This window comes from Phacochoerus africanus, chromosome 10 (assembly GCF_016906955.1).
Source record: "Phacochoerus africanus isolate WHEZ1 chromosome 10, ROS_Pafr_v1, whole genome shotgun sequence".
NCBI classification, from domain to species: Eukaryota; Metazoa; Chordata; class Mammalia; order Artiodactyla; family Suidae; genus Phacochoerus; species Phacochoerus africanus.
This window is the reverse complement of record NC_062553.1, coordinates 109,884,710-109,901,901: the sequence shown is the minus strand read 5'-3', so window position 1 is coordinate 109,901,901 and position 17,192 is coordinate 109,884,710. Positions and strand designations below refer to the sequence as shown.

The 17,192-nt window shown below is 38.6% G+C and overlaps 1 protein-coding gene across 12 annotated transcripts in view; it reads left to right on the top strand.

Annotated features, from left to right (window-relative positions):
- The window catches only part of ANK2 (ankyrin 2), a 722,246-nt gene that overhangs the window by 96,401 nt on the left and 608,653 nt on the right, over positions 1-17,192 (top strand). For 11 of the 12 annotated variants that reach the window (XM_047799252.1, XM_047799247.1, XM_047799245.1 and 8 more), the window contains exon 1: positions 15,713-15,872. The exons of the other annotated variant lie outside the window; for it this stretch is intronic. The gene's annotated coding sequence lies outside the window, so the exon portion shown is untranslated. Of the gene's footprint in view, positions 1-15,712; positions 15,873-17,192 lie in introns of those variants that run through there. 12 annotated transcript variants of the gene reach the window in all.

Below are 17,192 nucleotides of genomic sequence, written 5' to 3'. Positions count from 1 at the left end.
TTACTTTGGAGCTCACAAAAGTTTATACTTTATGCTAACTGCAGCAGAAGAAAACTTGGTCTGCTGCAAGATAGGTAAGGAATATATAGATGCCACATATCATGTAATTTTCCACCTTCCCTGCTTAGTTGATTTGCCACTATTTAGAAACAAAGAGAAATAAAGAGGCAGAAGGAAATAGAGAAATAGAAAAGTTTTGTCCTGATATAAAGGAGGATGTGAATTTCACTTGCATGGTATGCTATTCTTTTGTCTTTGTTTTATTATAAATTTGATACATGCTTATTATAGAATGCTTGGAAAAGAGTGCATTATTTTTAAACTTGCCATCTGTTACCTCAAAACCAGATTTTTTTTGGATAACAAGAACTCATTACTTTTGGTCCAAAATTATAAAATAAAACCACAACAATGTGGTGTACTTTAAAAAGAACTTCAGTTTTTAGAGTTAAGAAACCTAAAAGAGGGAGGGAGTGGAGAGGTTGGGGAGCTTGGGGTTAACAGGTACAAACTATTGTCTTTGGAATGGATTAGCACTGAGATCCTGCTGTGTAGCACTGGGAACTATGTCCAGTCACTTATGATGGAGCATGATAATGTGAGAAAATAGAATGTGTACATGTATGTGTAACTGGGTCACCATGCTGTACAGTAGGGAAAAAAATTGTATTGGGAGAAATAACTATTAAAAAAGTAATAATTACAAAATAAAAAAATACTGTTCCTGAAGGTAAAAAAAAATACATAAAAATAAAAAAAGAAACCTAAAAGTATTAAAATATAAGGAAATCTTCAAATTAATTTGGTATCTTTCAATGCCATTTATGACATTTTTCCCCAAGAAATTAAAACAAGTCACAAATGAGCCAAAAGTCAAGGTGTTAAGATGGTTCTTATCAAGATTATTTCTTTTTTTGGAGTTCCCGTCGTGGCAGCAGTGGTTAACGAATCCAACTAGGAACCATGAGGTTTCGGGTTCGATCCCTGCCTGGCCTTGCTCAGTGGGTTAAGGATCTGCCGTTGCTGTGAGCTGTGGTGTAGGTGGCAGATGTAGCTTGGATTTGAAGTGGCTGTGGCTGTGGCGTAGGCTGGTAGCTCCGATTAGACCCCTAGCCTGGGAACCTTCATATGCCACAGGAGGGGCCCTGGAAAAAGGCAAAAAAAAAAAAAAAGAAAAAAAAAGATTATTTCCTTTTTTTTTTTTTTTGCTATTTCTTGGGCCGCTCCCACGGCATATGGAGGTTCCCAGGCTAGGGGTCTAATCGGAGCTACCAGCCTACGCCACAGCCACTTCAAATCCAAGCCAGATCTGCCACCTACACCACAGCTCACGGCAACGGCAGATCCGTTAACCCACTGAGCAAGGCCAGGCAGGGATCAAACCCGAAACCTCATGGTTCCTAGTCGGATTCGTTAACCACTGCGCCACGACGGGAACTCCTTCCTTTTCTTTTTGGCTGTGCTCATGGCATGCAGAAGTTCCTGGATCAGGCATCAAACTTGAGCCACAGTAGTGACATCACTGGGATCCTCAATGCACTTCACCACAAGAGAACTCCTCCAGATCATTGCTATGAAAGGCTGAAATATTATTTATATTTTGGCTAAAGAGTTCAATTATATATATATATGTATTTTTTTGGTCTTTTTGCCATTTCTTTGGCCGCTCCTGCGGCATATGGAGGTTCCCAGGCTAGGGGTCAAATCGGAGCTGTAGCTGCCAGCCTACTCCAGAGCCACAGCAACGCGGGATCCGAGCCGCATCTGCAACCCACACCACAACTCACGGCAATGCCGGATCGTCAACCCACTGAGCAAGGGCAGGGATTGAACCCGCAACCTCATGGTTCCTAGTCGGATTCGTTAACCACTGCGCCACGATGGGAACTTCAAGAGTTCAATTATATTATAGGCATATTAGTTATACAATAATAACTTAGAAAAGTACTTATAAGACAAGTTGTTTTTACCATCACTGTTTATCCCGAAAACCCTCTGGTAAGAATTTTATCTCATTATGCCATTAATTATTAAAAACTAGATAGGAACTGTTTTATATTTTGTTTTATCACATTGCTGAATAACCAATCATGGAAACTCCAAAGACTGGAATATCCTTAGAGATGATTTTGTTCAATTCCACCTTTCATAGATGATAAAACTAAAGCTTAGATAGAAATAATTTCCTCCATTGAGTAACTAGCTGCTCGTTTCCGCCCCCTACCCTCCAACCCCTCCATGTTTCATCACATTTCATTTGTAGGGTTTCTGGAGTAACTAATTGTTGATTCCCTACCCCACTCCATGAGTTGGAAGACACATTTAACGATGCAAGCGAGCCCTGAAGTGCTTCTATGACAAAAGTAGATTTCAAGACAAGCCATAAAAGGTCATGAAAATACTTTGGAAGGTTTTCACTCAATTGATAGTTTATTTGCATAGATTTCTCCCTTGGATGTCTTAAAAAAAATCAACTGCTGTGTATTAACATATCTCATTTATAAGAATTTGATATATCTAATATAGTATTTTGATAGACAAGACTCCTGTTGTCTGGAAGAGGAATCAGGTCATTTGTTGGAAGATATTCAATTGCTTAAATGATTAATGAAAGCAGAGTATATAGTGATCTTATTTGTTTAATGTCTTTTCCTAGCCAATAAAGTAAAATCAGTCCTGTAACAAATATTCCTGAAAGTACAATTTAAGTATAAATAAGTCTACAAGATCTAGAATGCTTGTAGCACAGTGTAGTAGCCAAGCCTGAATTTATACTTAGTGATTTTCAAGCATCAGGTTTAATTTCTTTCATCAGTAGGATTGGTGGCTATTTTCTTTTTGAGCCAAAGGAGGTTCTGGATGCAGAGGTAAGAAGCACTTTCTTCTGTTGCCTCTAATTATTCTAGCTGAGAATCAATTCTTAAGTGCTTTTATCAAAGAGTGAACTTGCTGCCAGGAGCCTTATTTGCCTGCCAGCATGAAGAGTGTGGATATAGATTTCTGATTTCAAGGTAACGTAGATCTTTCCAAGGAGGAGCCAGTGGCAGAAATTGACTCTATAGGCCACGGTGAGACAGAATAATAAAATGAGCCTGAGCTATAGAGTTAGAAAATACTAAGTTTGAATCCCAGTCCCAGGACCTGCAAGCAGTATGACTTTGTGAGATAACTAATTGCTCTGAGCCTTAATTTGGCCATCTATGAAATGGGATAATAATATGTTTTTTTATGAGAATCAAATGAATGTCAAGCACCAATGGCAGTATCTGATGTGTGCTGCATATCGTATTTCCTTTCCTGTCTCCCTGCCAATCCATTTCTACTTCCTCTGGTTTCCTTTGGAGACTGAACAACAGTGGGGACAGAGAATATTGGGCCATTGCATAAGCCACATTATCATGGGCTTCCAATACATGTAGGAGGGGGATTGAGATTACCATTCTCCACTGTGCCCCCTTCCTAATCTCTGCTCTAACTGCCAACAGTGCAAATCCAATGAATTTCAACTCCCAGAAGCCTCATCGTTGGCTTCTGAATCTTGACATGATGGTAATGAGTCCTGCATTTCAGGGTCAAGTGATCCAAGACTGGTCCCAGTTGCTTGTAGAGTCCCAGTGCTCAAGTGAGGTGGGTTACTGGTTTTCTCTATCAAAGATGAACAAGAGCCACAGATGCTAAAGATAGATGTCAAGATCCAGGGATAGGATCAGAAAGGACAACTGTACTAAAATGCTAAAAATGTAATATAAATTTTACTATTTAAACCATTTTTAATTTTACTATTTAAAATTTATAATCTAAATTTTACTATTCAAACCATTTTTAAGTAAGTGTACAGTTTAGTGATGGTACATACATTCACATTGGTGTGCAACCATCACTATTATCCATCTCTAGAACTTTTTATTCTTGCAGAACAGATACTCTATACCCATTGAACAGCAACTCCCCACCCCTAGCCCCTGACCACAACCATTCTGCTTTATATTTTTATAAATTTGACCGCTCTGGAGACCTCATAAGTGGAAGCATACAGTATTTGTGCTTTTGTGACTGGCTTATTTTGCTTGCCGTGATGTCTTCAAAGTTCGTCTCTATTATAGCATGTGTTAGAATTTTCTTCCTTTTCATGGCTGAGTCATATTCTATTGTGTGTGTATATATATGTATCACAATTTTGTTTAGCCATTCATCTGTCAATGTGTAATCTGGGTTACTTCCATCTCTTGGCTGTTGTGAATAATACTTTTATAGACATGGATGTATAAATGTCTGTTCCAGCCTCTGTTTTTAATTCTTTTGACTACATACCAAGAAGTGGAATGACTGAATCAAATCATGGTTATATTTATAAGTTTTTGAGGAATTGCCAGGTTTTTCTTTAGTGGCTACACCACCTTACATTTCTACCAGCAGTGCACAGGGTTCCAGTTTCTCTGTTTCATTGCCAACACTTGCTTTTTTTGTTATTGTTGTCTTTTTGCCATTTTCTTGGGCCGCTCCCGCGGCATATGGAGGTTCCCAGGCTAGGGGTCGAATTGGAGCTGTAGTCGCCGGCCTACGCCAGAGCCACAGCAACTGGGGATCCGAGGTGAGTCTGCGACCTACACCACAGCTCATGGCAACGCCAGATCCTTCACCCACTGAGCAAGGCCAGAGATCGAACTTGCAACCTCATGGTTCCTAGTCGGATTCGTTAACCACTGTGCCATGACGGGAACTCCTCTGTGTTTTTTTGATAATGTCATCCTAATGGGTGTGAAGTGGTAGATTAATCGTAAAGAACATAAATTGTGATGAACACTGAGTAACCTATCTCATTTCCTACCATAGGTTCTATTCACATATTAGATGCTTATTGAATGACTGAGCAAGAATCCATACTTCATATATGAAATACCAATAGAAAATAATCCAGGACGTATTACAGTACAACTTCTTCATCTATCCATTCATGAAATGGAGTGTGGGTCATGCACAATGTTAATTATTAAGAGTTTCAATTTCAATTAAAAGTGAAGCCAAGACAAATGTTCTTCTCTCAAATAGCTCACGTTCTGTTTTCTCTTTAGGGAGGAAAGCTAAGCCATCAAGATATGATAGTTTAATTAAACTATCCTTATAAACCTCTAACCCTTTTGGCTTTAGAGTCCATATTTTTCTTTTCTTTTTCTTTTTTTTTTTTGGCCGTACTCATGGCATACAGAAGTTCCTGGGCCAGGGATCAAACTTGTGCAACAGCAGAGACTGAGCCATTGCAGTGACAACACCAGATCCTTAACCCCCACGCCATCAGGGAACTCCTACAGTCTGTATTTTTCAAGTCGTATTATAATTAGTAAGATATTATATTCTAGTTTTGCAGACAAGTGTATTTTCTTTGACAAATTAGTAAATATTATATATATACGTATATATGTATTGCTGTTGATATTTTATACTGTTTTATACTGCATATATATGTGTGTATACACACACACACACACACACACACACACACACAGTATATTGTCTCTAGAATGGTGGTAGTTATATGCCTCTATGAGAGAATTGAGAAATAATCTTTCACATCATTTTCTGTGTTCAGATGAAGAACCCCTGTTGAGAAAGTCTACCTCAGTGACTTTCCACTTTTGAGTGAAATAATAAAATTGAGCTTCTGAACCTGCAAAGCTGAGAACTTTTCACTGGATCATGGTAATGGCAGAAACATGCAGCAATCAGTTGACTCTAATGTAACATTACTGCTTCCACTTTCTCTTAGATTCAGAGAGATAAGGAGGACATATATTTGCAACTGAATCATAGTCTGATTTTCTTCCTGTAGAAAGAAGAAGGGGCTAATTTTTTTGGTGCCAATATTACAAAAATATTGTAAACAATCATGCTGCCATTTTGTTTTTCATGCTCAAACTGCATGTTGAACTGCCTTGTCTGATCACAAATGTACAGTATCTTGCTTCTTGGATCTGCATTACTCTTTCTACCTATTTAATTCCATTTATTAAGCAAGTATTTATTGAAATCTTACTATGTCCCCAATACTGTGCTAGGTCTTGATAACTCTTTCTACTTATTTAATCCCATGTATTAAAAAAATACTTATTGAGCTCTTACTATGTCCCCAGTATTGTGCTAGGTCCTGATAACAAAAAGGTGAGCAGATCCTGGAGTCCAATAGTGGTGAAAGACAAGTGAATAGGCAATTATAATTGCTAAGTATTAATAAATGACTGAAAGAACAATAAAGAGACCCCTAATCAGACTAGAAGAATTAGGGGGAGACTTCCTGGGGAAACCGATAACTAAATTAAGAGGTGTCAATTTAATAGGAGTTAGCTAAGCAAGGAAAGGGAAAGCTCTTTTTTGGAAGAAATGGTACATACAGTCCCCGTGTGTGTAAGAATGCACTCTAAAGAAAATGACAGAATGTGAGTGTTTGAGACCAGATTGTGAGGGTGTGAGATAAAGCCAGAGAGATAAGCAGGAGCTCACTAATCGAGGGTATTATCCCTCTTCAGGACTTTGCTAACTTTTTGAATATATGATGTGGAGGAAGAGGGTGACTCCCTAGTTTCTGGCTTGGTTACTGGATGAGATGGGAAAAGTAGGAGTATCATGTTTCCTAGGGAAGATGGTAAGTTCAATTTTAGATAATTTATTTTTGGGGTGTCTGTGTGGCACCAAGAAGGCTTCTGGGGTGAAAAGTGTAGAGGCAGATTAGGGGAAATCATTGCTGTTGATGTTTTAATTGCCGCCCTCATTGCCCGTTCTCTTTTAGAATGCCACTATCAAATAAATAATTTGTGAATTACAGATACTTCCTTTGGGATTGGATCCAAAGAGTATAATGAGAAAGAATATATGACTTGCTGCTTCCTGGGAGCATAATGGGCTGAGGTAGCATCGTTTGGATGATTGTTTTCTGCCAACAGCTAAATAATTGCTCTTTCCTATTTACTTCAGTATACATAGGGCTATATATACATAGATATGTCTTGATATATCTGTTGATGTGCTCATCTTTAGAAAGTAGAATTAGTTGAAGGAGAGGGGAATATTACTCTGTATAACTTTATATTATCAGAATTTTTCTTTTACACAGAGCACTTTATTTTTATGTAAAATAATTACGGGGAAGTTATTGAATAAATAATTGAGTAAAAATTTTGAGGGCATTGGGTTGATAAAAAAATAATTGAAAATGTGGGGAAGTTTTAAAGCATAATTTAGAAGATATGGAAAGGAAAAAAAAAAGGCTGGAAGTAAGATAGGAGGCTTGGGGATACTTCACAAACTACATGGGCGGGTCTTCCTGACTTCCTGCCGCCCTAAGTGGTGTATTAGGGATCATGTGCAAAGAATTTTTGTCATTCAGTTTTTATTTATTTTCTTTTTACAGCTGGACTCACAGCATATGGAAGTTCCTGGGCTAGAGACTGAATAGGAGCTGCAGCCGCAGGCCTAGGCCACAGCCATGACAACACTGGATCTGAGCTTCATCTGTCACCTATGCTGCAGCTTGCGGCTACATCGGATCCTTAACTCACTGAGTGAGGCCAGGGATCGAACCTGTGTCCTCACAGAGACTACGCTGGGTCCTTAATCCACTGAGCCACAATGGGAACTCCAGTTATTATTTCTTATTCATTCTGCTGTAGCAAGCCTCCTACATTATACCTGTTGGCAAGATTGATGCTCAAACAGTAGTCACGGGTAGTTTTAGTGGTTAGAGCTAATGTCTGCTATGGTTGGTCTGATTTCTGGCTGTTATTATCACTTTTGCTTTAGTTATTTATCTTCTCTGGCATCACTGGTTTAGGAAGCCTTTCTTGACATCCACCTCTTCTTCCTTCTTTTAAGTCAAACTTTCAGCTCCTTCTCTGTTTCTCTTGTTTGTGTCCTCTTTGTCAGACTTTGTGGAAAGGCCAAAGAAAGATGTACTTATTAAATTTGCAGATGACTAAGTTTTAATTCCTTAAATAGTAAAACTAGGATTTATATTTAGGCTGAAATGATGACCAATGTTGAAAAGATGAAACTCCACAAGGGTACATATAACCACACACACACACACACACACACACACACACACACACACAAATAGATTTAGCATTCATCTTCTTATGCTAAAAAAAATATACATCTATTTTAAGAACAATTCAGTGGAAAAGGTCTAGTGATTTTAGTTGACTGCCTGCTCTTTATGAGCCAATAGTGTAGAGGACTGCCAAGAGAAGTGGATACAAATCTACACTGCATGAATAATAGTTAAGTGTTCAGGATAAGGTAAATAATAATCCCACTTCTCTGTGCTTCTCAGACCACATATATTTGGAGTCTTGAGTCCTTAGATTTGGGTTCCATATTTCAAGAGGAAGCACTGGTACAGTCGAGCATTTTTGGAAGTGGTTAGGCAGGGCAATGAAGAGAGTTAAAAATTATGTCAAACAGGAAATGGCTGAATAAATGGGGAACTTAATTGCTCTGTTCAATTATGTGGGAGAAGGACTACACAAATTTTATGTCACTCCAGAGAGCAGAACTACAACAATGGGGTTGGGGAATTTGAAGAAAGCACGTTGTAACTCAATACGAGGAAGAATTAATAAAACAGAGCTCTTAAAATTTGAGTGAGATTAAGTGTTGTCAGTAATGTAGAGATGATGCTTCTTTTCCAATTCAATTTGAATCAAACCCCAGTAGAAAACAAACAAATAAAAATGGGACTTTTTTTGAAAGTTGGGGCCAAATTTCAAAAATTACCTGAAAAAAACAAATGGACAAAGACAAATATCACTTATATGTGGAATCTAAAAAATAAACCAAATTAGGGAATGTAACAATAACAAAAGACAAATGGGCATTAATAGCTTTAAAAATGGAAAAGGGAGGAGTTCCCGTCGTGGCTCAGTGGTTAACGAATCCGACTAGGAACCGTGAGGTTGCGGGTTCGATCTCTGGCCTTGCTCAGTGGGTGAAGGATCTGGCGTTGCCATGAGCTGTGGTGTAAGTTGCAGACTCGGCTCGGATCCTGCGTTGCTGTGGCTCTGGCATAGGCCGGCGGCTACAGCTCCCATTGGACCCCCAGCCTGGGAATCTCCATATGCCTCGGGAGCGGCCCTAGAAAAAGCAAAAAGCCAAAAAAAAAAAAGGGAATGTTGTTTAATTATTGCATAAAGCAACAGTGATTAAATTAAATGACACTGGTATAGACAAATCAATGGAATAGTTATCTCAGAAATAAACTCTAACGTCAATAATTTAATAAAAAACAAAAGTATAATAATTGAGCAGAAATAGCAGGATTATTTAACAATTTTTTTTTTTTTTAGGACAATTGGTGTCATAATTGGGGAAAGGCAGACTACTCCAAAAAACAGTCCGGGTAGTTTAAATTGTTAAATGATTAAAGAAAATTAAATATAAAAATTAGAAAAATTGGGAGTAAATATTTAGAAAACTTCTGGATGTGGGAAGAATGTTTCTGTGTTATGTTTTACTGTAAAACCTATCAAACATGAAAATAAGTAGGGTGAATAGTATGACAAATACCCACACATTCCTATATAAGCTTATTAATTGTTAATGTTTTGCCATATTTCCTTAATATTCTTTTTAAAACATTTCGAAATAATTACAGCCATGTTGTTTTACCTATACATTCTAAAATAAGAATATTTTGGAGTTCCTGTTGTGGTTCAGTGGTTAGCGAACCCGACTAGTATCCATGAGGTTGAGGGTTTGATCCCTGGCCTCGCTCAGTGGGTTAAGGATCCAGAGTCGCTGTGAGCTGTGGTGTAGGTTGCAAATGCGGCTCGGATCCCGTGTTGCTGAGGCTGTGGGGTAGGCTGGGGCCTACAGTTCTGATTGGACCCCTAGCCTGGGAACCTCCATATGCTGTGGGTGCGCGCCTAAAAAGACAAAAAGACCAAAAAAAAAAAAAAGAATATTTTTCCTATATAAACATAATGCTATTATTTTCACATCTAAAAAAATAATAAAAACTCTCTGATATTTTCTAATACCCCATACACATTCAGGTTTTCTCAGTTGTCCCCAAAAGGTATATTTTTTGTTTGTTTGTTTTTAGCTAATTTGCCCAAAACAGGATCTAATCAATGACCTACATAGCTCTTACCATTTAGCTATTATAGATCTTATTCCTCTGTTAGTCCAGGAACGTCCCCCACTTCTTTATTCCTCCTTTTAAAAAATTGTATTTACTTTTTGAAGAGTCTGGGTCAATTTCTGGTAGAATTCCACTCACTGTATTTATATGACTGTTCTGGTATCATCAAACTTTTTATTAATATTCCACTGTACATTTTTTAAACTGGAAATTTCTATCTCAAGTCATAACTAAAAGTCAATAATACATTCTTATCAAGAATATTTCACAGGTGATGCTGTGAATATTGTATCACATTATTTTATGGGTTGCATAATACCTAGTTGTTTTACTTTTTATCATGCTAAGCTCCATCCTGGATTAATGGTTCATATGAGAATTGCCACATCACTCCATTGTAAAGTGATGGTTTTTCCCCTTGAGAGAAGTAAATATTCTGTGTGTTGATAACTTGGCAGCAGATTGATATCCATTCCCTTGCCAACCTTATATTCAATGCTTTTAGCATCTCTTGCTGACTCTTGCCTGAACCACTTATTCCATTACAAGTTGCAAAATGGTGATTTTTCCAATGCTGTCCATCCTTTTGTATTCATTAATTAGAATTCTTCCATCAAGAAGAGCTTCCCTTCGTCAATGGGAGCTACTTACTCTAAAGTAGAGTTCTCTGTGGAAAAGAAAGAATTAATACTTAAATTTCTTTCTTTACCAATTTTTAGAGTAAGGAATTGGTATAACCGTCATCTCAATTAGTGGCACCTGTGGGGTTTTTTTTTTTTGTTGTTCCTATGTTGTCATTAGGATTTTTATATATTTAAGTATATCAATCAATTATAGTATTTTCTCTCTCCTTCCTTCCTTCCTTCCTCTTTCCCTTCCTTCCTTCCTTCCTTCCTCTTTCCCTTCCTTCCTTCCTTCCTTCCTTCCTTCCTTCCTTCCTTCCTTCCTTCCTTCCTTCCTTCCTTCCTTCCTTTCTTTCTTTCTTTCTTTCTTTCTTTCTTTCTTTCTTTCTTTCTTTCTTTCCTCTACCCACAGTATGTGGAAGTTCCTGGGCTAGGGAATCAAACCCTCAGGGCAGTTGTAGCCTGCCCCACAACTTTGTACTCTTAACTTTCTGAGCCACAAGGGAACTTCCAATTATCGTATTCTTTATGATACCGTGATTGTGTTTAACAAAGATGGCTACACCAATATCTTTGGTCCCAGATGTTTTCTTATGCTGTGATGTTGACACTTCTCCATCACTTCTGCCCAGAACTCTCTTGGGACCTGGGCTTTTGGTGAAATCTAATCACCCTGAAGCCACTACATTGAAAGAACATATGGAAAGACACCAGAGCATATAGAGTTAACTAAGAAATCCTAATTGTTCCTTTCCTTAGCTGTTCAAGTCCAGGCAACAGACATGCAACTGAACCAGTTCTCGGTAGATTTCGTCCTCCAGCTTTTGAGATGCTCAGTTGACAGTGAGTAGGGTAGACACCAGGTGACCCACTAAGCCCTGGCTAGACTGAAGATTTGAGCAAAGAAAAAATGTTGTTTTAAGTCAAGTTTGGTGTGGGTCTTGGTAGAGCCACAGTAACTAGAACAGATGCTTTGATGAACTTGGGAGTGCCCCCAGATTGAATCCTATGTCCTTTGACACAATGCCAAAGCTCTTCAATAGTTTTCTTGCTTTCTGGCATAAGACAATGTCCTACATTCACCTTATACATCCTCTGCCTCAGGTCTTAAGTCAGCCTTTTCCCCCAAAAAACTCTGATTCTTTTGAGTGGGTAATGGTGTTTAGGTTTCAAAATCTGGGTATTAGGAATGCTTTCAAGTTGCAATAGAAAAATTACAAATTTGATGACAGTAAAACATTTCAGCATGTTTCCCAAAAACAGAATTGAAAGGCAAACATGAAGCTCAATAGAATGGACAATAAGAATACTAAGAATCCAATGAAAATAAAAACAACGAATAAGCAATTTTCAAAAGCTAGAATACCAATGAATAGTAAATATTTAATCATGTTTAACTTTCTAGTAATAAAAAAGAGAACTTATACTATTATTTTCCTTTATCAATTTAGTAGATATTCTTTAAAAGAAATAAGCCTCAGGAGTTCCCATTGTGGCTCAGTGGTAATGAACCCAACTAGTATTCATGAGGACGCAGGTTCAATCCCTGGCCTTGCTCAGTGGGTTATGGATCCAGTGTTGCCATTAGCTGTGGTATAGGTCACAGATGTATCTTGGATTCCTCACTGCTGTGACTGTGGTGTAGATCAGCAGCTCCAGCTCCAGTTCAACTCCTAGCCTGGGAACATCCATATGTCGTGGTTGCAGCCCTAAAAAGCAAAAAAAAAAAAAAAAAAAAGCCTCAATGTTGACAAGACTGCAGTAAATCTGTAATCTTTTACACACTGGCAGAAGTGTCAGTTAATTTTTGACTTCTGCTTAGTAATTGGGCAATATGAATTAAGTTGCAATATTAAAAATTTACCACTGGGAGTTCCTGTTATGGCTCAGCGAATCTAATATCCATGAGGACACCAGTTTGATCCCCAGTCTTGGTCAATGGGTTAGGGATCTGGCGTTGCAGTGAGCTGTGGTGTAGGTCACAGACTCGGCTCAGATCCTACATTTCTGTGGCTGTGGTGTGTGCTGTCAGCTGCAGCTCTGATTTGGCCCCTAGCCTGGGAACCTCCACATGCCCTGGGTGCAACCCTAAAAAGCAAAAAAAAAAAAAAAAAAAAGTTATGACCACTTCTCTTAGAATAGGGCCAGATATTCTGTGACAAAGAGGTACCAAATAAAGTGTCTTAAAAATAAATTAATTTTTCTCTCATACGACAATCTGTAGTGGATGGCCTGGGTTGGAAGAACAGATCTGCTTTTTGTGATTTTGGGGGGGCCCTGTTTCCTTCCATTCTCTTGCTCTGCCATTTCCAAAGTATTTCAGCTGTATGGTTGAAGCTAGTTCACAGGCAAGTCTATGTTCAACCTTGCATGAAGGGGAAAGAAAGAAATCTAGGACAAGCAATTTTCTTTCAAGCCAGAGAGGTAGGATTCTGCTTACAAGGGCCACACCTACTTGCAAGGGAGGTTGGGAGCTTAGTCTTTGGACAGTCAACTATGTATTTGGCTTCAACATTATTACTTTGGAAGCAGACCATATCTTTGGATTCAGTAATTCCATTTTCTGATCATCTGTCCTAGTGAAATAAATCATTTATAGAAAATGTGTTAATTACTTACAGAACCATAATTCAGTCAAGGAGAATAATGTTCAAAATGTTACTTGCTGTTGAGAAACATCTTGAGAAACATCCCTGCATGATTACTGAAGTGTTTTAGAGGCTGTGTTAAGGAATTAAATGAGATGGGGAAATAGTGGAGGGAATTAAGTAAAAGAAAGATTCAATTTGGCTAAGAACAGTCTGTTTTCTGTATGAAAGACAGAGTGGAGCCAGTTGCCATAGTCTAGGACGCAAATTTTGATGTAGTTTAAACTAGAGTTGTTTTAGCAGTAGTAGTGATAGTCTTTTGAATATTAAATTTTTATTAACTGTATAGATTTTGGAAGGAGCGTTGTGTCTGTGAGGCCACACTTCCCACTTTACTTACCCGTACAGTAAGAGATAATGATGAAAGATCACTAAGTGGGAAATATTATTTTAACATGTTCAGGAGTTTGTGGCGCAGTGGAAATGAATCCGACTAGGAAACATGAGGTTGTGGGTTCGATCCCTGCCCTTGCTCAGTGGGTTAAGGATCCAGCATTGCCGTGAGCTGTGGTGTAGGTCACAGACACGGCTTGGATCTGGTGTTGCTGTGGCTCTGGCGTAGGCCAGCAGCAACAGCTCTGATGAGACCCCCTAGCTTGGGAACCTCCATATGCCATGGGTGCGGCTCTAAAAAGACAAAAGACAAAAAAGTTCAAAGTTAATTATGTTTATAAAGTCAAAGGTGAGCAAAATGCTGAACAAAAATGCTAAACAAAAAGTCACTTCTCAGACAGAAAAACATCATTTTCATCTTCTTTTATCTTTGTTTATTAATATTTCTCCTACAGAATAAGCAAAAATATTTTCACTTTGTTCTTTACATTGAAAGTGGATTGTATTTTTTTGTGCATTTATTAAAGCATATTCTCTGCATATCCTCTTTGTTATGGAAACAATATAATCTAATAATAATCATTTTATATGTAGTATTTAAGTCGTATATTTCTTTTGTACCAAGCTTGTGATCTTTACCCCTGAGAAGATTACCAGGTTGCTTGTGACCATGGAATTCAACATGCGACTCCATGGGGCAACTAATTTCCATTTGATCTCTCTTGGGAATAAGCCACATAAAGAATAAACTGTTGAGTCAATTCATTTATACTTACTATTTATTGAACACCTATTATGTTTAAGTCCCTGTAAATAATACCAAGGTGCATGACATTCAGTGGGTGTATAAGCCGGTTAAGGAGATCCTGATTCTACATAAATATCTGAAAATGCAGTTGAATAACCAAATTCACAGAAAGTAATACAGTTAAAGCAGACAGAGCAAATTCTCTTCTAGATTAGGGAATAATTACATTTCTGGTCATTGCTGCCTAGCTTGACTATGATTTTGCTTCATAAAAGCTTAATAACTTTGGTTATTTTTACCTTAAAGGTTATATTGCCATTTCTCATAATGAAATTAGGGTAAAACATGGTTTTGTAATTGGCCTTCAGATTCAGTATTAGACACAGAACATTTATAAGGAGACTTGATAATGCTGTTACTTCCTCAACTTATTACAGAAATGGAATTAGAAGCCCCGTGCCAAATTAAAAAAAAAAATCTTGAAACTATGCATATTGTTCAAATATTCACACCCAGCCTTTGTGCCGGGTACCTAGTAGCTGATCAATAAAATGTTACTGAATGAATGAAGGCAAGCCTGAATAAATGATCCTGACTTTTTGCCTGTCTGTCTAGGTCTACAAGTCTATTTCTCTTGGACTATACATGAGTCCTTTAACAGTGGAATTATTATAACTGGCTCTGAATTTAGTGGTTCTCTCCCTGAGATCTTTTTCCATGAACTAAAATCAGTAGTAACTAGCTTAAATAAAACCTTCACAAAACTCACTGATACTTTATGATATACATAATATCATATATATATAGGTAATATGAATGATGATCCTCTCAGAAAGGCGGGGGAGGTGGTGGTGATTTGCAGATGAAATCACTCCTCTGGTATTGGCGTCTTGACAGTGGCTCATTCCTCATCTTCCCTGCATTAGGCGTGGAAGTCCAGTTACTTCCCATATAGCTGATACATTCTGGCTGCAAACTAACCCAAGTGCTTTTCTTACTTATTTTTTTTCCTTCTGCTAGAAACAGAAGGCAGAAAAATTCTCGTGAGGAAACAGCAGTTCCTTACTCTGTACCACCTGCTTAAATGTAACCTAAAGGCACCCAAATGATGCAACCTATGAGTGTGGAAGGGGCCGGCGGATGGGCTGTCACGTCTGGCTGATCTGATGTCACAGCAGATCATGTGGTGCTGTGTGGGCAGCTGGGACTGGCCCGCCGAAAGCACATGGATTACAGTCTGAGGCTGTAATGGGAAAGTCGGCTCCCCGGCTACTGGCTCATAGACATCACCCTGTGGGGAAGCTGGGGGCTCTCCGATTTGCCCCGCTCCAGAGCCGCTCCTGCTGTGTGACTCACTGGCACATTGCTGAGACAAGCTGCTGCTCCCAGTAAGTGCTTAAAGAAAATCTTTATTCAGAGCATTTTGAAGCGGAAAGGAAGCCTTGGTGTTGATGGGGGTTCCTGGAAGCCCTTTGTAAAATCCTCTCCCAGAATCTGGGCTGGGCAGCATTGCTTTTTATGCCATCCTGGAGTTAATAGGCAGGGCTGATGTGCAAATGTCCTCCAGCCCTGATTTTGGTTTGTCCTCCGTGTGATGTGTTTTTCTGAATTTCGTTTTCTATTTTTATAATTGTAGGGTAGATTTGTTAGATCTGGGTAAAGTGAATTGATTTCAGATTCGCAGACCCTTGGTATTCTCTGTGTGGTAAGCGGGGAGAAGGGTGGTGGCTCCCTTGATTAGAATCGCCGCTTATGTTAAGATGTCTGTGTCTGGGCTGGAGAAATATTTAGCGGTTGCCGCCTCTTTTCTGCTTTGGGTGAGGGAGAAAGCAGAGTGAACCAGTAGTGAGGGGCATGTAAAATTAGGTAGTTGCTGGTAAATTGCCTTTTTAATGGTCAGATGTATGTTAGGTGGCGTCAGCTGGCAGAACAGGTGCGGGTAGTGGAAGAATGATGGAATTCTCGTCCCCTTACCCCAGCAAACAAATTTCCTTTCCTGTGTCAAAAGCCCAGTTAAGAAGTGGTGAGAAGTGCAAGGGTGCAAATTTGTAAGCACTATTTTTTTTTTTTGCTGGTAACAAACATCACATTCCCACACTCATGCATCAGGAGAGAGCCTCACCGTGGTGATGTTTAGGTGTGGTCTTTTTGGAGAGCGAGGGAATACAATAGCATCTTACTGCTCCTTCTGGGCATATAGCACTACATTTGTTTTAGAGACTGAAAATAAGTGTGGGTGGTTGGTCGGGTCTATAAAGGGAAATTTAGGAGGATAAATTGTTTATTTATCTTAGCACCTTTCTGTGAACATTTGACAGAGTTTTAGGTCAAGGTATAGGACGTCCACTTGAAAAGCAATGGCAAATAAATAATTAGGCTCTATCTTTAAGCACTGAAAAATATTTATACTTTTTTTGTTTCATTTTGAGTCTTTTCTGTGAATCCTTTCTGTGAGTTTCTGCACAAACTGGAGGCTTTGGGGCCAAAGACTGATTCCAGAAACACTTAGGTATGGAAGAAACTTTTGGGTGGGAAAGATGGTGAGATGAGAGAAAAGAAAGTAAGCTGAGATGAGGTCTGTTCTTTTTCATAGCCTTTTGCAACCGGCAGCTTAAGTCACAGAACATCAAACAACAGACAAGAGCTTGCCCCACCCAAAGTGTTGTGAACATGGATTATTCACTTGCCATTTTTATTCCACTGAACTG